This window comes from Mustelus asterias, chromosome 14 (genome assembly GCF_964213995.1).
Source record: "Mustelus asterias chromosome 14, sMusAst1.hap1.1, whole genome shotgun sequence".
Lineage (NCBI taxonomy): Eukaryota > Metazoa > Chordata > Chondrichthyes > Carcharhiniformes > Triakidae > Mustelus > Mustelus asterias.
The window spans coordinates 50,741,619-50,766,712 of record NC_135814.1 but is presented as its reverse complement, the minus strand read 5'-3'; the positions used below and the strand labels follow the sequence as shown (position 1 = coordinate 50,766,712).

The 25,094-nt window shown below is 44.3% G+C and overlaps 1 protein-coding gene across 1 annotated transcript in view; it reads right to left on the bottom strand.

Annotated features, from left to right (window-relative positions):
- kalrna (kalirin RhoGEF kinase a) overlaps positions 1-25,094 on the bottom strand; it is a 790,772-nt gene that overhangs the window by 353,966 nt on the left and 411,712 nt on the right. The window lies entirely within an intron of this gene.

Sequence of the window (25,094 nt, the reverse complement as noted above, 5' to 3'; positions counted from 1 at the left end):
ATAAATTCAATGACCCAGTTTGCACTATTTCTGGGGAAGAGAATTCCACACATCTTTGGGAGAAAATAATTCTCCTCACTTCTGTCTTTTAAAGGGGGACCTTTTATTTTTAAGCTATATTGCCCTGGTTTTAGTCTACCCACAAGTGAAACATCCTCTGGGTATCCATCCTAAAGTCCCATCAGGATCGTATATGTTTCAATAAGATCATCACTCTTGCTTCAAAACTCCTATGGGTACAGACTTAACCTGTTCAACCTTTTTTTTCATACAAAAACCCCTTTCATCCCAGGAATGAGTCCAGTGAACCTTCTCTGAACTGCTTCTAAAGCAAATATCTACTTTAAATAAGGAGACCAAAGCTGTACATTAGTCCAGATGTGGTCTCACCAAGGCCTTGTAAAGCTGCATTAAAACTTCCCTACTTTTATATTCCAATCATCTTGCAATAAATGCTAACATAATTTGCCTTCCTAAGCATGTGCTGTACCTGCATACTAGCTTTATGTGATCCATGTACCTGGATATGTAGATCCCTCTGTCCTACTGCATTCTACAATCTTTCTCTATTTAAATAGTATACTACACCTGCATTCAGTCCACAAAAAGTTCCTAGCTGTCCATCATTTTCATTCTCCAACTTGCTCCCACTCAGACCTTCCCGTCCTTGGCCTAATGCAGCATTCCAATGAAGCTCAATAGAAGCATGAGGAACAACATGGGGGTGCTTCCCTGAAAATTCTAAGCGTCGAATTCGTGTGAAAACTGGAATAAATCACGCTGGTTTTTTCAGCGGGTGTTTCAAAATGAATCTCCCACACTCTGTGCGCTGCAGAGTACCTCAACGTGAATCACGCTGAAAATCAGTCGGTGGGGCCTATTCCCGCTGGAGAGGCCAGCAACATAGCGCTGAGTGGGCCACCACACATGTGCCGATCTGTCAGCGCAGCTCAATCGCTGGCCAGCCCCGTAGCCCCCGCATTGCTAGCCCACCCATGGCCTGATCGCTTGGCCCCCCCGAACATGCCTGGGCCAGGCTTGACCCTCCCCCCGCCCACCTCAATGTCCGCGCCCCCCCCCCCCCCCCCCCCGCAGCCCTGATCTCCCAATTTCCCCCCCTCCCACCAGCAGCCCCGAATACCCCCCCCCCCTCCACAGCCTGCCCCTCCTAGCAGCCCTGACAGCCTCAGCAGGCTGACCCCCCTGCCCCTCCGCCAACACTGATGGCCAGTCCCGATCGCTGGCCCCCCTTCTCTGTCACCCAGCCGGGCTGCAGAATGGCAGTGGGGTCCCCCACCCCCATTGATCCCCCCGAGGGCCCCATACCCCCCCATTGGGCCCTGCCTCCTTGGCACTGCCCTATGCCTGGTGGGCAGCGCCAATGTACCTCCTGGGCATTGGCACTTTTCCCCTTGGGCAATGCCAGAGGGCCCAGGCTGGCACTGTCGAGGTGACAATGCCCAGGGGGACCCCCCCCACCGCACGACCCTCTGTGGGGCCTCGAATGCCCCCCCCCTTCACTCCAGCAGGGTCGGACTGCCAGCTCCCGCAAGTGGGGAGTTATACTAAACTCTGCTGGAGTGAACCACTCCTGGCAGGAAGGGGTGAAGCTAGCGGACCCGGAGATTTCAGTCCTGGGCCTGCTAATGCTATTTAAATAGCATTTAAATGAGGATTCACACATATTATGCAGGTCCGCGCCGATTTCTGGCACGGAGCTGATGGTGCCGGAAATCTGGCTGCCGGAGACGTGCGGAGGCCATGGCACCTTGCAGGGAGCCCGCGAAACGGCCTCTGCTCGAGTCTTCTGGCCCATTGTGCTGCAAAAGCAGCGCAGCAGGATGGGAGAATCACCCCTCACATCTTTCAGCTAGACATTTTACAGTATTCTAATCTCAATATTGAGTTAAATGATTTTAATCATGCTTCTTCCCCCATGTTTTGCTGGTTCAGTTTTCTCTTTCTCTCTTGTTTCCTTCACTTTGCATTCATACATCAGCTATCCTGCATTCATCCCACTTCATGACACATGAAGACAGAGGGTGGTGGTTGATGGAAAATTTTCGGATTGGAGGCAGGTTGCTAGCGGAGTGCCGCAGGGATCAGTGCTTGGTCCTCTGCCCTTTGTGATTTTTATTAATGACTTAGAGGAGGGGGCTGAAGGGTGGATCAGTAAATTTGCTGATGACACCAAGATTGGTGGAGTAGTGGATGAGGTGGAGGGCTGTTGTAGGCTGCAAAGAGACATAGATAGGATGCAAAGCTGGGCTGAAAAATGGCAAATGGAGTTTAACCCTGATAAATGTGAGGTGATTCATTTTGGTAGGACTAATTTAAATGTGGATTACAGGGTCAAAGGTAGGGTTCTGAAGACTGTGGAGGAACAGAGAGATCTTGGGGTCCATATCCACAGATCTCTAAAGGTTGCCACTCAAGTGGATAGAGCTGTGAAGAAGGCCTATAGTGTGTTAGCTTTTATTAACAGCGGGTTGGAGTTTAAGAGCCGTGGGGTTATGCTGCAACTGTACATGACCTTGGTGAGACCACATTTGGAATATTGTGTGCAGTTCTGGTCACCTCACTATAAGAAGGATGTGGAAGCGCTGGAAAGAGTGCAGGGGAGATTTACCAGGATGCTGCCTGGTTTGGAGGGTAGGTCTTATGAGGAAAGGTTGAGGGAGCTAGGGCTGTTCTCTCTGGAGCGGAGGAGGCTGAGGGGAGACTTAATAGAGGTTTATAAAATGATGAAGGGGATAGATAGAGTGAACGTTCAAAGACTATTTCCTCGGGTGGATGGAGCTATTACAAGGGGGCATAACTATAGGGTTCGTGGTGAGAGATACAGGAAGGGCATCAGAGGTAGGTTCTTTACGCAGAGAGTGGTTGGGGTGTGGAATGGACTGCCTGCAGTGATAGTGGAGTCAGACACTTCAGGAACATTTAAGCGGTTATTGGATAGGCACATGGAGCACACCAGGATGATAGGGAGTGGGATAGCTTGATCTTGGTTTCAGATAAAGCTCGGCACAACATCGTGGGCCGAAGGGCCTGTTCTGTGCTGTACTGTTCTATGTTCTATCTTCCGTTTCTTTACTTGTCTTATTATCACTCTCTTTGGCCTAAAGTGCAACAAGAAACCTCTTGTCTTGTAACCCCTCCTGCCCCCATCTTATCACAGACCTTCCCTTTTGTCCTTCTTCTTATCATCCCACTTTTCATTTGTTAAAATGTTATTACATTTCTAACCATTCCTAATGAAAGGTCACTGGCCTGAAATGTTGGCTCTGTCTGGGATTAACTGTGGAACCAGGGCTCCCCCCCCCCCCCCCCCCCCCCCACCACCACTACAGGCTGGAGAGTCAGGGACAAGCCCACCTCCACTGGTCTTGAAAGCCAAAATTCTATTTCAAATGGTTCAGGCAAGTGGTTGCCTGAAATTGTGGCTTCTGTCCCTGTGAGGCAGGATGCCCTGCCTCCAAGAACTGGCAGCCATTCAGAGAGCCAGCAGCTCTTCAATTCTAGCAGTGCACCAGAAGCTGTAGCGCTGCTGGAACTACAGCAGTCCCTGGAACAGTGATCCTGGATGAGGTGTGCTGTTCCAGTAAGTGGGGTCAGGGAACCACCGGAGCCAAGGCAGGCCTCAATCGGGGATGGGGCAGGAATGGGGGATGAATGGGGAGTACTCACAAGGAGTGTCTTCCCATTGAGGTAGCCTGTGCTGCTGGGAAGTCCTCCATGGGTCACAGGGTACCCATTCAGGAGGGAATCCTTTGTAGGGAGGACTCGAGGTTTAACTGAGTGGTCTCCCCCTCTGCTCTGGTAAAACATCAGTGGTGGCAGGAAGAGGCCCTTAATTTTCTGCTTAAAATTTCAATTGGTTGGGGAAAAGAAGGCCAACCTTGACTTTCCCTACCCCGACTTAAAGAACAGAAGTCAAGAAGGCAATGGGTTCTGCGTCCCATGTTTTCCTGCCCAATTAAACAGTGTCATCTCCTTGCCCACTCACATGGGAATGCAGAGGGGAAGCGGGGAGAAATTAAATTCCATCTATTGCTCCTCGCTGCAGTTCAAGTAGGAAAATAGCTCCGTGATCATCCTGCGTAGATATGGCCTCCCACTCAGTGCTATTCTTCTCTTGCTCCTCCTCTTTCAGTATCTTATCCTAATCTGTATATCTTCTGTTCATTCTCCAAATTATGCTGTATTCTAAAGTAAATGCTTACTAATGTAACCATCTCTTGGAACAACTGGTTCATCCGTAACCCTTGAAATCAGCAAAGGCTCCATTAGCATCGGCCACACCACTTTCTATGGACTTTTGCGAATTTAAGCAACTTTAGGAAGTGTGAAGCAATTGTAAAATCAAAGCAACAGCCATAATAAATCAACCAGCAATGAACCTGTGTTCACCATGTGAGGTTAAGAAAGGTATGAATTAAAGCATTGACTTCCAAGATCAAATACTGGCATTACATCAGCACTTCAGGCTGCCTGATGCTACAATCTGAACTAAAAACAGAAAATGCTGGAAAAACCTGGCAGGTCTGGCAGCAGAGAGCATGTGACTCTTCGTCAGACTCTACCTGCTCTGCGTTCTTCCAGCGGATGTCCATCACGTGTATTAATACCCTTATCAATATGGTGCCTGGTGTGATTCGCTTCACAAGGGCATTTGTGGGTCACATAGTTCTAAGGGCACTGGTAATACCAAAAAACGGTGACAAATAATTGCAATTCTTGCCTGTGATATCTCCTTCATTTCCAGGGAATTCTCAGTTTAACCTTTAATCAAGATTGGGGTTCAAGCTCAGGTTTTCCAGCTAAGAGTCCAGCACTCTAACATAACAGTATGTTTTATATTTATTACACAAATAAAGAAAAATCTGATTACAAGGGGAAAAGACCTCTTACCAATAGGTCATTGCAAATATAGCCACAAGGTGGTGCTCCTTGTATATATCGTTAGATACATTCTTTCCGTAATCTAAAAAGGCAGAGCAAAAACCCTACGAAACATGATGTTCTTGCAGATAAAAATGTACTTGTTCTATGAACAAATAATTGTTAATCTTTCAAAGTGTGCATATTTTCCAACATCTTCTCCAGTTGTGATACTTTGTCTAAAATTGAGGACAATTTCCCTCCCTAAGGGGCGGAATTTTCCCATCCCGTCCACCACGGGAATCGTAGCAGACGGGACGGGACCATGCAAAGATCTGTTGACCTCAGGCGGGATTTTCCAGTCTTGTGGAGAGCGCGGTCGGAAAATCTCGCCCTCAATTTTTTCCTGATTTCAAACCCTCACCTATCCCATTCTTAGCTGCTTCTCCCCACCTTCCCCTCAACACCCAACACAAATCTGAGCAGGAATTCTGCCGTCCTGCCCACCATGGGAATCGGAGTGGGTGAAGGGTGGACCATGGAAAGGTCCTTGAACGTCAGGTGGGATTTTACGGTTTCGGGACAAGCGAAGCCGTAAAATCCCGCCCCTGTTCTGTTAATTGTTCCCCCAATTCTTTACTGCCTAATTCCTGACCACTTCAGTTCCTCAGCCCAGCTTTTCTGAATGAATACAGAAACACATCACTTTCTCAATATTATTACCTCACATTCTCTACCATTTGGTACTTATGACACTCCCATCTGATTTTCATATCAGTCATGGCACACATAATGTACAGATCAAAATTACAAAAGATATCTACTAGGATGGTGTTTCGGAGAGAGGTCCCAGTTTCCCCGAACATTGTGGAGTTTTATCTCCATGGTGCACATTTTTTTTAAACAGATTCTCCGGGCAGACCAAGAGGTAGTCAACAGCACCTAGAAGAATGGGTGAAAGTAGGACCCAGAGGCAATAATCAGCATCTAGAAGAGCAGGTAAAAGGAGGAGCAGTAGGCAGTCAGCACAATCTAGAAGAACAAGTGAAAAGAGGGCCTGGAGGCTGTTAGTACCACCTACAATAGTGGGCAAAAAGAAGACCGGGAGGCAGTCAGCAGCATCTAAAAGAGCAGATAAAAGGAGGATAAAAGCAAATTACTGCGGATGCTGGAATCTGAAACCAAAAGAGAAAATGCTGCAAAATCTCAGCAGGTCTGGCAGCATCTGTAAGGAGAGAAAAGAGCTGACGTTTCGAGTCCAGATGACCCTTTGTCAAAGCTGAGATAAAAGGAGGACCATGAGGCAGTCAGCAGCACTTTGAACAGCTATCCAATCCAGTCTGTGGCTCCAGAGTAGAGCGGCCATGTTCTGAGAGAAATCAAAGCGTGACAGCACAGAAAAACAGACAAGTGATTAGTTGCTTATCATAAAACCATAGAATCCTACAGTGCAGAAAGAGGCCATTCAGCTCATTGAGTCTGCACCGACCACAATCTCACCTAGCCCCTATCCCCGTAGCCCCACGAATTTACCCTGCTAGTCCCCCTGACACTAAGGGCCAATTTATCATGGCCAATAAATCTAACCCGCACATCTTTGGACTGTGGGAGGAAACCGGAGCACCCGGAGGAAACCCATGCAGACACGAGGAGAACGGGTAAACTCCACACAGACAGTGACCCAACTTGGGAACTTGATGGTCTGCTCATTTATCTTCAAATCTTGTGTAATGTATTAGTAATTGTAAGGTTCTATTTATTATAGTAAGGTTTACTCGCAGTAGTAACGGTTATGGGAGTAGCAGTGTTTGTTAATTCAGTTATTTTTCTTAATTTATAATTAATACAAAATAAAGATGGCAGGGCAGGGTTGTGACTGCAGAATGTGGGAGCTCCTCCATGCCGGTGTGATCCGTGGAAAAAATCTGTAATAAGTGTCTGCAGCTTGAGGAGCTTCAATTAGAGTTGTTGAACTAGAGACCAAGTTGCTGACACTGTGGCACATGAGGGAGGGGGAATATTGTACCAGGAGGCTATCAGACCCCTTAGGAGAGGGTCTTCTGATTTGGTCAGTGGTTAGGAACAGGACCGTGTGACTGTGAGTGAGAAAGCTATGGGGATCCAGAAGGTAAAAGTAGGGCGCCTCAGCCTTTGCAATTGTCCAATAGGTCTGAGGTTCTTGCAACCTGCATGAATGAAAATGGTGGCTACAAGGTGGGTGAGCAAATCTATCATTGGACAGGAAGCCATTCAAGCAGGGGGAATTAATAGGAATGTAGCAGGAGTAGAGGACAGTATATTCAGAGGAATGCACATAGTTCTCTGCTGCTTGGAGCGAGAGTCCAGAAGGCTGTGTTGCATGCCCAGTGCCATAGTTCAGGACATCTTCTCTGGGTTGGAGATAAACTTGCAGTGGGAAGGGGAGGATCCAGTGGTTGTGGTGCATGTAGGTACCAATAACATAGGAAGGATTCAGAAAAGGTAGTACTTAGAGGATATGAGCAGCTAGGGGCTAAATTAAAAACACAACTTCAAAGGTAATAATCTCTGGATTATTGCCTGAGCCTTGAGCAAATTGGTGTAAATAAGATCATGCATGGTTCAAAGATTGGTGTGGGAGAAATGGGCTTTGATTCATGGGGCACTGGCACCAGTATGGGGGAAATGGGAGCTGTACTGCTGCACCATGCTGGGACCAGTTTTCTGGTGAGTCATATAACTAGGGCAGTAGAAGGGCTTTCAACTAAATAGTAGGGGGCAGGGGGTGTGCAAGGGTTCAATAAGAGAAGTGAAAACCAGAATGCGGCAGGAAGGGACAGAACATCCAAATTTAAAGAGTGCATCATAAATTGCAAAAATGGGAAAAATAACTAAAGGCTTTGTATCCCAATACTCGTAACAAAACAAGATTAAATGACAACTCAGATAGAAATGAATGTGCATGGCCTGGAACACTAAGATATCGCACGCCCTGCTACTGCTGCCAGCAAGAACAGAAAATGTGGCGCTCAGCCACATCTCCATTCACAGCAGCGGGACCGGAGAATCCCAGCCGCAGGCGAGGTCAGAGAATTCCGGTCATGATCTGATGACAATTCAAGCATACATAACATCTTGGAAGCCAGGAAAAGGTGGAGGGGTAGCTCTGTTAATTAAGAATGACATTAATACAATAGAGGGATATTACCTTATTTTAAAGATGCAGAATCAGTTTGAGTAGACATAATAGTAAAGGTATGAAGTCATTTGTGGCAGTGGTTTATAGGCCTGTTAACATTAACCACAGTGCTGGATAGAGTATACACAAAGAAATAATGGAGACTTATGAGAAAAGTACAGCGATAATCATGGGTGATTTTAATCTACATACAGATTGGGTGAACCAGATTGGCAAAGGTAGCCTGGAGGATGAGTTTTTGGGAAAAGTTCTTTGAGCAGCATGTACTCGTGACAACCAAAGAGCAGTCTACTCGAGATCTGGTAATGTGCCATGAGGCATGATTAATAAATGATCTTTTAGTAAAAGCACCTCTAAGTAGTAGTGATCATAACATGTTTGAATTTTGCATTGTGTCAAGGAAGGGAAGGCTGGGAATAAGACTAGTGTTTTGAACTTAAATAAGGGCAATTATGAGGGTATGAAGGTGGAGTTCGCTAAAGTGAACTGGGAAATTAGGTTAACGGATAGTAGAGAGGCAATGGATGACATTTAGGGAGATATTTTGTAACATTCAACAAAGATATTCCAGTGAGAAATAAAGATTCTAGAGGAAGGATGTACCATTGTGGCTAATGGACAGTATCATGGAATCATAGAATCCCTACAGTGCAGAAAGAAGTCATTTGGCCCATCGAGCCTGCACCGACAACAATCCCACCCAGGCCCTATCCCCGTAACCCCACGTATTTACCCTGTTAATCCCCCTGACACTAATAGTCAATTTAGCATGGCCAATTAACCTAATCTGCACATTTTTCGGACTGTGGGAGTAAACTGGAGCATCCAGAGGTAACCCACGCAGACACAGGGAGAACGTGCAAACTCCACACAAACTGTCACCCAAAGCTGGAACTGAACTGGGTCCCTGATGCTGTGAGGCAGCAGTGCTAACCACTGTGCCACCGTGCCACCCAATAGTATCAAACTGAAAGAAAATGTGTACAATTCTGTAAAGATTAGTGGTAGGTTAGAAGATACGATAGAACATATAGAACCATAAAGAATGGTTATAAAATAATGAGGGAGAAACTGGAACATGACAGAAAGCTAGCTAGGAATATAAATATGTATGTTAACCGTTTGTACAGGTATTTAGAAAGGAAAAGAATAAGTGAAGTGAACAGTGGTACCCTACAGTGTGTATTTAAGGAATTAATAATGGAAAATAAGAAAATGGTAGATGAATTGAACAGATATTTTGCCTCTGTCTTTATCGTACAGGATTCAAATAACATCCCAGAAATAAAGATGCATCAAGAGGTGAAAGGGAGGGAGGGACTTAAAACAATTACAATCACCAGGGAAAGAGTACTGAGAAAATTATTGGAACTTAAAGCTGACAAATCCCCAGGTCCTGATGGACTTCATTCTAGGATCTTAAAAGAAATGGCTGCGGAGATAGTAGATGCACTGGTTTTAGCTTTCCAGAATTCCCTGGATTCCGGAAAGGTGCCATCAGATTAGAACATAGTGAATGTAACTCTTGTATTCAAAGATAGGAATTCACAGAATTCCAACAGTGCAGAAGGTGTCCATTTGGCCCATCAAGTCTGCACCCACTCTCCAAAAGAGCATCTTACCCAGGCCCACCCTCCTGCCCTAGCCCCGTAACTCGGCGCATTTAACATGGCCAATACACTTAACCAAAACAACTTTGGACACTGAGGGTCAATTTAGCATGGCCAAATCACCTAACTTGCACATCTTCGGACTGTGGGAGGAAACCGGAGCACCGGAGGAAACCAACGCAGACACAGGGAGAATGTGCAAACTCCACATCGACAATCACTCATGGCCGGATTTGAATCCAGATCCCAGATGCTGTGAGGCAGCAGTGTTAACCACTGTGCCACCACGCTGCCCCTTAGAGAGACAGAGACAGGAAATTAGGGGCCAGTTAGCTTACCATCTTTCATACAGAAGATGCTGGAATCTATTATTAAGGAGGTTATGGTGGGACACTGAAAATCTCAGTGTAATCAGGCAGAGTCAATATGGTTTTGTGACAGGAAAATCATATTTGATAATTTAGTAGAGTTCAATGTGGAAGTCACAAAAAACATGGATAAAGGGGAACCTGTGGATGTGGTGTACTTACATTTTCAGAAAGCATTTGACATTGTGCCATGTCAAAGCTTACTACACATAAGAAGAGCTCATGGGATAGGGGGTAACATATTAGCATGGATAGAGGATTGGTTAGCTGACAAGAAACAGAAAGCAGGCATATATGGGTTGGTAAGACCTAATGAATGGAGTGCCATAGTAATCAGTGCTGGGCCTCAACTACTTACAATCTATATTAATTACTTGATGACAGGATTGACTGTATGGTTGCTAAATTTGCTGATGACACAACGATAGATAAAAAATAATAAATTGTGAGGAGTACAAAAGGAGTCTGCAAAAGGATATAGATACGACAACTGAGTGGGCAAAATTTAGCAGATGGAATAAAATGTGAACTTGTCCATTTTGGCAGGAAGAGTAAAAAAAGCAGCATGTTATTTAAATGGGGGAAGAGATTACAGAACTGAGGTAGAGTTCTAACCCCCCAAAAGTGCATATTACGATGCCGGGAGCTGCCTTGAATCAATCTTGGGGCTTCAATCGGGTCAGCTGAGTTTATACACCTGTTTTCACACCTCATAACCACCATATTGTCTCCAACTGTTTCCCCTCCTCTGGCTGTAAATTCACCTTTGGTGAACCCCAGCAGTGTACCCGAGATCCACTCTGCAATTTCTACACAATATGCCTTCTTTTTGACCCTGTTCAGAAGCATTGGATCAGTTTTCACATCGATGCTGATGATATCCCAGCTGTCTGCCCCAAAAGCTGCTCATCCAAATCAAGACATGAATCATAGAATCATAGAAACCCTACAGTACAGAAAGTGGCCATTCGGCCCATCGAGTCTGCACCGACCACAATCCCACCCAGGCCCTACCCCCATATCCCTACATATTTTACCCACTAATCCCTCTAACCTACGCATCTCAGAACACTAAGGGGCAATTTTAGCATGGTCAATCAAACCGACCCGCACATCTTTGGACTGTGGGAGGAAACCGGAGCATCCGGAGGAAACCCACGCAGACACGAGGAGAATGTGCAAACTCCACATAGACAGTGACCCAAGCCGGGAATCGAACCCAGGTCCCTGGAGCTGTGAAGCAGCAGTGTTAACCACTGTGCTACCGTGCCGCCCACAATGGATGGCCAAAGATTTTTTCCTCAAGATTAATAAAAGTGAAGCCAGCATGCCTGGCTGTATCTTTGTGCCCCTGGCCTTGCTTCTACTGACCCCACAATTCCCACCGCTTCCCTCCATCCTTCCACTTTTGCCACCAAAATCATAATCTGTAGCTTTAACACTTTAAAAGCTAATGTTTCAAATGCTTCCTGGCTGATCTTTCTGCGTAAGCCTTCACAAGTTTCAATTTGTTCAAAATGCTGCTGGCCAAATCCTCACCTGTTCTAAACCCCACAATCACATTTCTCCAACTTACATTTACTTCTCAGATCCACTGAGTTGAATTTTAATCTCCATCCTTATTTTCATATTTCTCAATCTCCTCTGTTTATCATCCCTTTCTTTAGGTATATCCTCCAATCTTACGTCCTTTTGATTGTTATTGTGGGCGGCACGGTAGCACAGTGGTTAGCACTGCTGCTTCACAGCTCCAGGGTCCCAGGTTCGATTCCCAGCTTGGGTCACTGTCTGTGTGGAGTTTGCACATTCTCCTCGTGTCTGCGTGGGTTTCCTCCGGGTGCTCCGGTTTCCTCCCACAGTCCAAAGATGTGCGAGTTAGGTTGATTGGCCAGGTTAAAAATTGCCCCTTAGAGTCCAGAGATGCGTAGGTTAGAGGGATTAGCAGGTAAAATATGTGGGGGTAGGGCCTGGGTGGGATTGTGGTCAGTGCAGACTCAATGGGCCGAATGGCCTCCTTCTGCACTGTAGGGTTTCTATGATTTCTATGATGATTCTCCAATACCAGGCTTTTAGTCCCCTGCTTATTCTGGCACAATTGTGATGGCTGCTAGCTTATTCACTCCACTCCTGCCCTCTGGAACTCGTAACACGCACCGTCTAGTTCCATCCACCTTGCCAATTCCTACTTTGTGTTCAAAGACATTCTTCGTTTCACCAACCCCTTAGTTGCTTTTCCCTTTTCCCTTCTTGCTTATCATTCACTATTCCCTCCCCATAGTGGTAGTTGGTTGGAGCTGTGCTCCTGCATACGCTGGAGAAGTACGAGTGTTTGACGGTGCCCTCATTGAAATGTTAAGCATCCAATTATGGAGAATGTATTTTAAAGAGTGTTTTGTGTAATTTCCATCCAAATTAAAATTCATGTTTGCGGCGATTGTAGAAAATATCTGGAATGCAACACAGTACCTAACGATAAGAAAATGTTACCAATTGAGGACAAATAATGGAAAGCAGTTACAAGCAGTTACAATCATTCTCTCAGTAATCAAAGAGAGGAAGCTTTCAGATCAACAACCTCAACAAATTCAGGCGGCAGACATGAAAAGATTATGTTCAAAATTGCTTCCACACTTATTAGTTGATTGTATTTTTACTGTGTGCTGTATGTGTATAAACTGAACAGCTTTAAAGCAGCAATCCAAAGCACATACTGCATTCTTCTTCTCTAACAATTGGTCTAGTAGCTTTTCCCAATGTCAAATTGATAAACTTAAAAATAAGAATTTGTGAATGAATTTTAACAGCAACTGATTTCTGAAATCAATGAGAGTATACTTCAGGAGCTTTGAATGCTACAATCTATTCATACCACTATTTTCAAGTTATCCACTCTTCATGATGTCTGAAGCTGTCACATAAGCCTACAAGAGGAGAGGCTGTACTCGATCTGGGTACTGGCTAATGAGCCTGGACAGGTGTCGGATCTCTCAGTGGGGGAGCATCTTGGGGATAGTGATCATAACTCTATCTCCTTTACGCTAGCATTGGAAAGAGATACGATCAGGCAAGCTAGGAAAGTGTTTATCTGGAGTAAGGGGAAATATGAAGCCATCAGGCAGGAGATTGGAGGCGTAAATTGGAAGGAGGCATTCTCGAGGAAAAGTACCGAAGTAAGGTGGCAGAATTTCAAGGAACGTTTGTCTGGAGTTCTGCATGACAACGTTCCGATGAGACAGGGAGATTTTGGTAGGTTACGGGAACCGTGGTGCACGAAAGCTGCGCTGAACCTAGTCAAAAAGAAAAGGAAAGCGTACAAAAGGTTCAGAGAGCTAGGCGATGATAGGGATCTAGATGAGTATACGGCTTGTAGGAAGGGACTTAAGAAAGAAATTAGGAGAGCCAGAAGGGGTCACGAGAAGGCCTTGGCAGGTAAGATTAAGGAGAACCCTAAGGCGTTCTATAAATATGTGAAGAGTAAAAGGATGAGATGTGAAGGAATAGGACCTATAAAATGTGAAGGTGAGAAAGTCTGTACAGAACCGGAAGAAATAGCAGAGGTGCGTGATGAATATTTTACCTCGGTATTCACGGTGGAAAAAGACCTGGGTGGTTGTACTACAGGATTGAGGCGGACTGAAACGATTGAGTATGTGGACATTAAGAAAGAGGATGTGTTGGAAATTTTGAATAGCATCAAGATAGATAAGTCGCCGGGACTGGATGGGATGTACCCCAGGTTACTGTGGGAGGTGAGGGAAGAGATTGCAGAGCCTCTGGCAATGATCTTTGCGTTGTCGATGGAGACGGGAGAGGTTCCGGAGGATTGGAGGATTGCAGATGCCATTCCTATATTCAAGAAAGGGAATAGGGATAGCCCAGGAAATTACCGACCGGTGAGTCTAACCTCAGTGGTTGGTAAGTTGATGGAGAAGATCCTGAGGAACAGGATTTATGAACATTTAGAGAAGTTTAGTATGCTCAAAAGTAGTCAGCACGGCTTTGTCAAAGGCAAATCGTGCCTTACGAGCCTGGTGGAGTTCTTTGAAAATGTGACTAAACACATTGACGAAGGAAAAGCGGTAGATGTCGTTTACATGGACTTCAGCAAGGCGTTCAATAAGGTCGCCCATGCAAGACTTCTCAAGAAAGTGAGAGGGCATGGGATCCAAGGGGCTGTTGTCTTATGGATCCAGAACTGGCTTGCCTGCAGAAGGCAGAGAGTGGTTGTAGATGGGTCTTTTTCTGAATGGAGGTCGGTCACCAGTGGAGTGCCCCAGGGATCTGTTCTGGGACCCTTGCTGTTTGTCATTTTCATAAATGACCTGGATGAGGAAGTGGAGGGATGGGTTGGTAAGTTTGCCGACGACATGAAGGTTGGTGGTGTTATGGATAGGTTGGAGGGATGTCAGAAGCTGCAGCGTGACATAGATAGGATGCAAGACTGGGCGGAGAAGTGGCAGATGGACTTCAACCCGGATAAATGTGTAGTGGTCCATTTTGGCAGGTCAAATGGGATGAAGGAGTATAATATCAAGGGTAAGGCTCTTAGCAGTGTAGAGGATCAGAAGGACCTTGGGGTCCGGGTCCATAGGACTCTTAAATCGGCCTCGCAGGTAGAGGAAGTGGTTAAGAAGGCGTATGGTGTGCTGGCCTTCATCAATCGAGGGATTGAGTTTAGGAGTCGGGAGAAAATTATGCAGCTTTATAAGACCCTCGTCAGACCCCACTTGGAGTACTGTGCTCAGTTCTGGTCGCCTCATTACAGGAGGGATGTGGAAATGATTGAAAGGGTGCAGAGAAGATTTACAAGGATGTTGCCTGGATTGGGTGGCATGCCTTATGAGGATAGATTGAGGGAGCTCGGTCTTTTCTCCTTGGAGAGACGAAGGATGAGAGGTGACCTGATAGAGGTGTACAAGATGTTGAGAGGTATAGATCGGGTGGATTCTCGGAGGCTTTTTCCCAGGGCTGAAATGGCTGCTACGAGAGGACACAGGTTTAAGGTGCTGGGGAGTAGGTACAGAGGAGATGTCAGGGGTAAGTTTTTCACTGAGGGTGGTGGGTGAGTGGAATCGGCTGTCGTCAGTGGTGGTGGAGGCAAACTCGATAGGGTCTTTTAAGAGACTTCTGGATGAGTACATGGGACTTAATAGGATTGAGGGTTATAGGTAAGCCTATATATAAGCCTAGGTAGGTAGGGACATGACCGGCGCAACTTGTGGGCCGAAGGGCCTGTTTGTGCTGTATTTTTTCTATGTTCTATCAATGGATATTTATTTTATAAATTCTAATTTATGTAAATATCAGTCATTTTGAAGCCAAAAATGCTTATTCTACATAGACTAACAGCGTCAGGGAGGAAGTATATTTTACCAAATTGACCAAATGGCACAGTGGTTAGCACTGCTGCCTCACAGCACCAGAGATCCGGGTTCAATTCCCGTCTTGGGTCACTGTGTGGAATCTGCACGTTCTCCCTGTGTCTGCGTGGGTTTCCTCCGGGTGCTCCGGTTTTCTCCCACAGTCTGAAAGACATGCTGGTCAGGTGCATTGACCCGAACTGGCGCCAGAATGTGGCGACTCGGGGAATTTCACAGTAACTTCATTGCAGTGATAATATATGCCTTACTTATGACGAATAAATAAACTTTAACTTTACGTTTATTAAATTGAAATTGCTTTCTTTTCCATGTTATATTAAATACTCCAGTCCCAAATTCATAAACATTTATATCTGTGTCAATAGTGGCTATGTTAACCAGGATAACAGTCAAAGTGAAAATTGTCAAATTGCTACTGTGAGAAAGTGCTTTGTGACCATAGAATCTACAGTACAGAAGAAGGCCATTTGGCCCATCGAGACCGCACTGACCAGGCCCTATCCCCTTAACCCTATATATTTACCCTCCTAATCCCCCTGACACTAAGGAGCAATTTAGCATAGCCAATCAACCTAGCCCGCACATCTTTGGACTGTGAGAGGAAACCAGAGCACCCGGAAGAAATCCACGCAGACACAAGGAGAATGTGCAAACTCCACACAGACTGATGATCACAGACAATGATTTAAGGATAATAACAAAGCAATTCTTTTATATTGTATAGATTAGGAAGGAATCTGGTTTAATGGCAGTGTAGAAAATTCCTGCTCTCCAAAACAAGCATAAGCTCACATTAAAGGACGCAGATATTACAGTTTGTTGGCCTTTCTACTATTTTGTCCATGCTGTTTTGCCAGCATTTTATGTTACATCACTGGCGTGCTTTAACAGCAGGCTGGCTCATTAAATAACATCCTCATGGCATTCCTCAGTTAGTCCATATGGTGATAAAGGAAGTTTACACAGTATGCTTAAAATGTGACAATTTTGTCCTGATGGTATCTACAAATTACACTTTGCATCCACTGTTTTGTCTGGCTAACTGGATTCACTGCTGACAAAAATTGGATTATGGATCTCCTGTAGAGAATTATTAATCTTTGGATTTAATAAAAACAAATCAGAATCAGTGTTTGGGTTGATAATTGAAAAAAACCAACATTTTACATTTAGACTATTATATATAGTATGTACCCTCGTGAATATTAATGATTTTTTCGCAACTTTCCTTCACAATTCCAGGGGAATGATAGAAGTACAAAATCATTCACGTGCTGTTTAGTAGGTCTTGAAAGGTCTAAGATCTAAGCATCCCCTTCAGGAAACATGTAGGACTTTACCTTATACACTTAAGTAAACTCTTGGTACCAGGGATATGAAGGCATTCCTTGTGCTCAGTGTTGTGCAGATGCCCATTCCCCTTTGAATCACCATTTCTGATGGATAAAAAGGAGCTGGGCCTAGTATATTTGGTCTTGCCCTAAATTGTGCCTTTTCACCGCAGACCCATAGAATTTGGGGGCATAATAGTACAACAATTAAAACCTAAATTATATATTTGCTATACCATTCACCGATATTATTTAGCATGGCTACTATATGGTTAAAACTCATTCTGATTGTAGTACAATGACAATATGCCTTTGGACTCTCACAGGCTGTATAATTATATAATTACTGCTTTCATTTCAGCTAAACCAGTCCCATTAATTTGCTGGATTAACCACAGCAGTTCTCCATTCTCCATTCACAAGTTCTCCATAAAATTAAATGTTATTTTTAACAGGAATTTCTTAAGAAAGCAGTGTCCAAAAAGTTCCAGTCGAAGGACACAATCCATAAAATACTCAATTCAAGATATCCCCAGTATGAGTAAGAATTCTGAAAGCAACTGTCTCCTTATAAAATGCTTCTTTCATTTCATCTGCCAATGTTTCATTACAAAGGTTTTAACAACACAGACAATTGGAATCTGAGGAGATAACGTATCTTTGAAATTCTTTGTCTTGAATAACTGATGAAATTAGTTAAATATGACCTTCTATTTACAGGCAATAAATTTCTTATTTCTTCTGTCAAGTGTTAACATGAATACTGAAATTCAACTACTGCAATCATGCCTGGTTTGTCAATTAACAGTCGACAAAGACAAAAATAAACCACTATTCTTTCACGCCTGCAAGCATTTGTTAGACACTGGCCTTGAATTTATGTCTGGTTCTCCTGATCCTCTGTTGTAATTTGCTGTGGGAAATCAGCAGGGAAACATAATTTATGCTTTTATTAGGGAGCTCCACACAGCTCCCAGCAGAGACTATTCCAGTCAGTTATATACACTGGAAACAGCAGCTACAAAAATCCCAGTTGTGTGATGAATCACAGGGCTTCCAAATAAAGTGAATGTTTATTTGTTTTGTTCAAATTACAAAGATGTACAGTTTTAATACAAATATATTCATCTTTAAATAAGCCTGATAAATAAAGAAAAATGGAAAAACTTTGGATTTACGTAGCACATTTGATGATCTTAGGTGTCCCAAAGTGCTTTTCAGGGTACAAAGTGCCTTTAAAATGTAGACATTGTTGTAATGTAAGTCAGTTAGCAGCTAATTTGGAAACAGTAAGAAGTCTCACAACACCAGGTTAAAGTCCAACAGGTTTATTTGGAATCACGAGCTTTCGGAGCGCTGCTCCTTCCTCCTGAGGAAGGAGCAGTTGTCCAAAAGCTCGTGATTCCAAATAAACCTGTTGGACTTTAACCTGGTGTGTGAGACCTCTTACTGTGTCCACCCCAGTCCAATGCCGGCATCTCCACAATTTGGAAACAGTAAGGTACTACAAACAGCAATTTAGATAAGCTGTTACGTTGTTTTAGATGTTTGAAAGATAAATATTTCAAGGAGACTGGGTCATTTTTCAATTAAGCAGCCCATACAAACTACCCATTCCCCAACCGCCATTATGTTTAGATATCATTCGGCCTTTAAGCTCCTTCATCAACTTTGGCTCCTATCTCAGCAGCCTGTGGATGTGACTAAATTTTATGTTTTTGCATTCAGTGTAAGGCCCAGTCCCAGGATATCCTGTTAATGGCCTAGGATAAGAAATAGTGGTGCTCCTAGGTCTGGACAGGAATAGTGTACTCCAGGTGCACAGATCATGTCCAACTCTGGGGCAGGGGTGGGAAAGGGCCAGGAAAATCAGTTCAATTCTCTTTTGTCAGTTAGCCATCTGACACCCATGGAAACCAAAGAACTCTCTCTGCATGACACAAAGTGAACAAACTTGTTAACTTGAGATGCTCCAAAAGCACAAGTTTTATAGACAGGAGTAACACTGGTGAGAGATGGGTAAAGGCAGTGGTGAACAAAAGATGGATTGTCATCTGAGGGACAACAAGGCTGGTGGAAAATTCAGAACAATTACACCCAGATCAACTTAAGCTCTCTAACAGATTTAAAGCTGCAGATTCTCATGGGGATATTAAGGACTCTGGACTATTGAATAAAATATCAATGGCACCATGCAAACAGTGGGTCGAGGGGAGGACGCGGTGATTATTGAAAAAGCTAGTGACAGCAATCTGAATAAAGGTTGACAGTCCTGCACACTTTGTTGCCTTACAGTTACAAAGTTAAGAAACATATGCACAAGCTAGAAAATCTCTTGCACATAATGGGAGAGTGACCAGTCTTTCGTCGTGAGTGCCCACACCAACGGGAAACCTGGAGGGTTGGGCCACTTAGGACCAGAGCTACCCAAGGTCATCCTGCAAGGCTACTTGCTGTCACTCCCAGTGAAAGTCAGCAGCACTGGGGTAGGACTGCATAGGTGCACAAGGTCAGGCAAAGGTACTTGCAAGACAGGTATAAAGGGAATGGACAGAATGATTGGTTGATGTTTGTACAGAATGTAGCATGCTTTGATTTATACTTACATTGGTTTAAAATGTTCAATTATGGTAGCTTTTATTTTGTATGTTGGCCAGTGTAATGGTCAGTGACAGAGGGAATGTTGTGTGGAACTGTTGATGAATTAGGGTTAGGGAATTAGTAGGATGGGCAGATCAGAGACAACCAGCCAGTCTGCGTTGGCTGATCTGTTCCATTCCTCTTCCTCCTGCTCAGCTTCTTGTCAGAATTTTTTAAAAAATCATTCATGAGATGTGGGTGTTGCTGACTAGGCCAGCATTTATTACTCATCCCTAACTGTCCTTGAGAAGGTGGTGGTGAGCTGCTTTCTTGAACTGCTGCATTCCATGTTGTGTAGGTGTACCCACAGTCTGTTTGGGAGGAGGTTCCGGGATTTTGCCTCAGTGACAGTGAAGGAATGGCGATATATTTCAAATTCAGGATGGTGTGTGGCTTTGAGGGGAATTTCCAGGTGGTGGCGTTCCCATGTGTCTGCTGCCCTTGTCCTTCTGGATGGAAAACAATGGAGCTTGACGAGTTCCTGCACTGCATCTTGTAGATCGTACACACTGTCGCCACTGTGTGTTGGTGGTGGAGGGATTGAATGTTTGTGGAAGGGGTGCCAATCAAGTGGGCTGCTTTGTCCTGAATAGTGTCAAGCGTCTTGAATGTTGTTGGAGCTGCATTCATCCAGGCAAGGGGGGTGTATTCCATCACACTCCTGACTTGCGCCTTGCAGATGGTGGGCAGCCTTTGGGAGTCAGGAGGTGAGTTACACAACACAGGATTCTTAGCTTCTGACCTGTTCATGGCCAAATTATCTATATGGCTCGTCCAGTTCGCTTTCCAGTCAATGGTAATCACCAATATGTTGATGGTGAGGGAATTCAGCAATGTTCTTTGTTCTTTGTAATGCCATTGAATGTCAAGGGGAGATGGTTAGATTCTATCTTGGAGATAGTCATTCCCAGGCACTTGTATGGCGTGCAAGTTACATGTCACTTGCCAGCGCAAGCCTGGATATTGTCCAGGCCTTGCTGCATTTGGACACGGACTGCATCAGGATCTGAAGAATCGCAAATGATGCTGAATATTGTGCAGTCATCTTTTTGATCTTATGATGGAAGGAAGGTGATGAAACAGCTGAAGATAGTATGGTCTAGGACACTGCCCTGAGGAACTCCTGCAGTAATGTCCTGGAAATGAGATGAATGACCTCCAACCACCACAACCACCTTCCTTTGTGCTAAGTATGACTCCAACTCCAAGAGCTGTTGTCAAGGGCTGTGCTCGCATGATGGTGAAGTTGTTCAATATGTAGCAGATCACCACAAGTCTTGACATACCTTCAGTCAAGTACTGCAGTTCTCCTATAGTGTGGCCCAGACAATGGTGTCCCAATGGTTTGCTCTATCACATTTTGCACAGCAGCATGGCTTTCATTATTTGCTGTCCTTAACCACATGGGTTATAACCTGGAGTCAGGAGCCATATCATCTGCGGATGATCTTTGTCATTCACTAACCGTCCTCTGGTTGTTTTGTACCAGCTCAAATGCAGATGGCGCAGTGGATTGCCATGGAATGCTGGCATCATGACTCCTATAGGATATCAGGCATTAACCTGTTTGATTGATACACTGCATATGGTTGCACACCAGCCGGACACAGCCGGACTCCCCTTATGTTTGAGGTACATCTTAGCATTTGAATGTGGCATCCACAAAGTGACATGTGTGCATCCTGCATCACAAAGAAACTGTAAGCTCACCCTGCCTCCTTCTTTCTGGTAAGAGCGAACAAAATGAATACTGCTGAGTTGGAATACCGAACCAATACAATGGTGAGTAAAATGTGAGATGTTGTAAATATCACCTGCTCCAGCCTGGAAGAAACCCAACACATAGAAGTTCAAGGGCCACGTGACCCCCACAGCCACTGGCTGCAACAGGGCGCAGATTTCAGCATTTCACACTGGTTGACGTGATGACCTGCCTACTCTGCATTCTCCTGACAGATGCTCCCAGATGCTCACTAATGCCCTCACCACAATGACGTTAAGTGCAGCTTTCACCAGAAGAGCACGCATATGCCACAGATGTCACTTTGGAGGCAAAATGGCACCTCGGTTTTGAATTTTGTGGTCAAAATATTTCAACTGTTAGAGGATCTGGGGAAATAAAACTAACTGGAAGAAACTAAGAGTGAAGAGGAAAGTAGGCAAGGATGATAGTCAAGCAGGATTTTGGCAAGGGGGTACAGAATAGAAGAATGTGGTAAGATTGCAACTAAGGAAGCAGATAACGTGAGACAAAAACATTTATGGGAGTTGCTTCAAGAAAAAGAAAAGACAATTAAAATGAGCAGAGTGTAGGAAATAGTGGCAGGACTGGAAGCGATCTTTTTATAAGAAATCTAGACTTAATACTGACAGAAACCTTGCTGCAAATCCGCCGAGTGTTGTTTTCTTCCAGTAAGGCTCCATACTTTTCCTTTCAGTGGGTTATTTTCTGCTGTTAATCATCAGTTATACTGCACAAAATCTTTCCCCCAGTTTTGATTTCCCGCCTCAAATCATATTTCACCACAAAACTCTTCAAGATGTAATTGCAATGATAGTTCTTCATTCACCTCACTATGATGCCCAAAAATAAAAATTCACATGCACAATTACTAGCCCACTTGTTATTATAATATTTACTGAACGCAAAATGATCATTATACCCTTCGCCTTTAGTCTTTACTTTGACTATGCATCTTCCCCTATGGCCTCACCCCTCCCTCTCTCTGAAACATACGCCAGTACTACAACATTCAAAGATGTCCGCACTGCTTTAATTTTGACCTCTTAAACATGACTGATTTTGATTGCTCCACCATAGATGGTCATGCCTCCAAGTTGTCTAGGCTCTAAGCTCTGAAGTCCCCTCCCTAAACCTCACTGCCTCTCTCCCCTCTTTTAAGAACGTCCTTAAAAAAATCTTATTTGGCCAGCCTTCTGATCACTTATCCTGTTTGTTCCTATGTGGTTTAATGTCAGATTTTGACTGATAATGCTCCAAGTGCTTTGGGGTGTTTATTATGTTAATGGTATATAAAGATGTAGGTTGTTGTTACATATCATTGAATAACACTTCTTTGAAAGGCAGAGATTAAGAGATTCCATTAGTGAAGCAAAAGGTGATTTACTTTTCAGTGATCTGATAAATTAAACCTATACCTGTTGAAATAAAACAGAAAATGCTGGAAAACCTCCACTGATAAATACACCGCAGAGAAGCCAGAGAATCCCACCCAATGTTTTGTGTCCAATATGATTCTTCTTCATCATCTTCACCTCCATGCTTAATTCTTTGGGCAGAAGTCCATCCTCTGCTCAACAGACCCCTTCATCAGTCTTCAATACTTTCCCTCCAGCTGGACCTCACGCTTTGGCATCTTACCTACTCTTGATCTTTTCAATAACAACTGTTGATGTGACGTCGGCTGTCTTATTTCTCTGCTCCCCTCCCACTCTAACCTGTCTCCCCTCTGAACTTGCTGCTCCCCATTCCTTTAGATCTAGCCCTGTCTTTGCCAAATCCTCTGAAAAGGGCAGTGTTTTTCTGGTGTACTGACCTCTACATCTCAGAGCGCCAACTCTCAGAGTCTCTTCCTACCTCCCCATGGACCATGACCCCACCACCAAACATTAAACCATTGTGCCCAGGACTATCACTGATCTCACCTCCGCTGGAGATCTTCCTTCCATAGCTTCCCACCTTATTGTCCTCCTACACCGAACAGCCCACTTATACCTCTTTTCCAAAATCCACAAACAGTATTGCTCTGGTAGACTCATTGTCTCAGCCTATTCCTGCCCCACTGAACTTATTTCTTCCCACGCTGACTTTATTTTTTCTACCCTTGTTCAATGTCTTCTCAGCTACATTTATGATTCTGCTGACACCCTCTGTAATTTCAACCATTTCTAGCTTTGTGAACTCAACTGCCTCCTATTCACCGTGGATACCCATTTCCTCTACACCCCCTTCCCGCATCAGGATCATCTGAGGGCTTTCTGCCTTTTCCGTGAACGGAGGCCCAAATAGTTCCCATCCAGCACCACCCTCTTACACGGCTGAACTTGTTTTTTCATTGAACAATTCCTCTTTTACTTGTTTCACTTCCTCTTGACAAAGCATGTGACTATGAGTGCCCACATGGGCCCTAGTTATGCCTGTATTTTTGTGCGGCATGTGGAACATTCCTTGTTCCAGTCCTACTAAGACCTAATAACTCTTTTTCCAGTACATTGATGACTGTATCCATGCTGCTTCCTACTCTCATCTGGAACTGAAACATAGAACGTAGGATTTTGGAGCAGGAGTAGGACATTTGACCCTTTGGGCTTGCTTCTCCATTCAATAAGACCATGGCTGATCTAGTTGTGGTCTCAACTCCACTTTCATGTCTGCTGCCCTTGTCAATCAAAAATTAATCTAACTATGCACTGAATAAATTGAATGAACCAGCCTCCACAGCTTTCTGGGGAAGAGAATTTGCATACTAATCACATGCTCGGCTACCTTTGCCAATCTGATTCACCCAATTTACATGTAGATTAAAGTTACCAATGATTATTGCAGGATCTATTTTACACACACCAGTTATTTCATCCTGTGTAGTCTGTCCTACAAAATTCATCAATTTGCTTCCAATTTCCACCCTTCTCTCATGGAACATCTCTGACATTTCCCTTCCATTCATTAACTTCTCTGTCTCCAATTCTGGGGATAGACTGTCTACTAATAATCATTACAAGTTGTAAATTGTATCCAAGTTGTAAACGTTATTTGCAACCATTGGCCTGTCTGACTCAAACCATCGTGCTCAAAATAGCTGTCTGAAGCTGTCTTGGAATGCTTCTTCACCAATGAAACCAACTCCCACAGCTACTCCTCCACTTTCTCAGGAGACTAAGGAAATTTGGCATGTGCGCTACGACTCTCACCAACTTTTACGGATGCACCATTGAACGCATTCTTTCTGGTTGTATCACAGCTTGTATGGTTCCTGCTCTGTCCAAGACCACAATAAACTACAAAGGGTCGTGAGGGAAGCCCAGCCCATCTCGCAAACCAGCCCCCCATCCATTGACTCCATTGCCAGCATAATCAAGGACCCTAAGCACCCCAGACATACTCTCTTCCACCTTCTTCCGTCGGGAAAAAGATACAAACGTCTGAGGATACGTACCAAGCGACTCAAGAACAGCTTCTTCCCTGCTGCCATTAGACTTTTGAATGGACCCACCTCATATTAAATTGATCCTTTTCTACACCCTAGCTACGATTTTAACACTACACTCTGCACTCTCTCCTTTCTTTCTCACTGTACAGTCTGCTTTGTCTGTATAGTGCAAGAAACAATACTTTTCACTGTATACTAATACATTTGACAATAATAAATCAAATCAAATCGATTACGCTTCCTCACATCTTGCTTCTTGTAAGGACTTCCTTTCTCCCGTTTCTCTTGTCTCCATTGCATCTGAGCTGATGATGCCACTTTCCACAATGGTGTTTCCAAGAGACCTTCCTTTTGCCTGAGCTGAGGATTCCCCTCAGCTCCCCCGCTCCAATGTGGTTGACAGAGCCCTGAATCGTGTCTGACCCATTTCCTGCACTTCTTCCCCTTCCAAAACCCCAGTAGGGTTCTCCTTGTCCTCACTTTCCACCTCATTGGTCTCGGTATTCAAATAATCATCCTCTGAAAAAGAAAGTT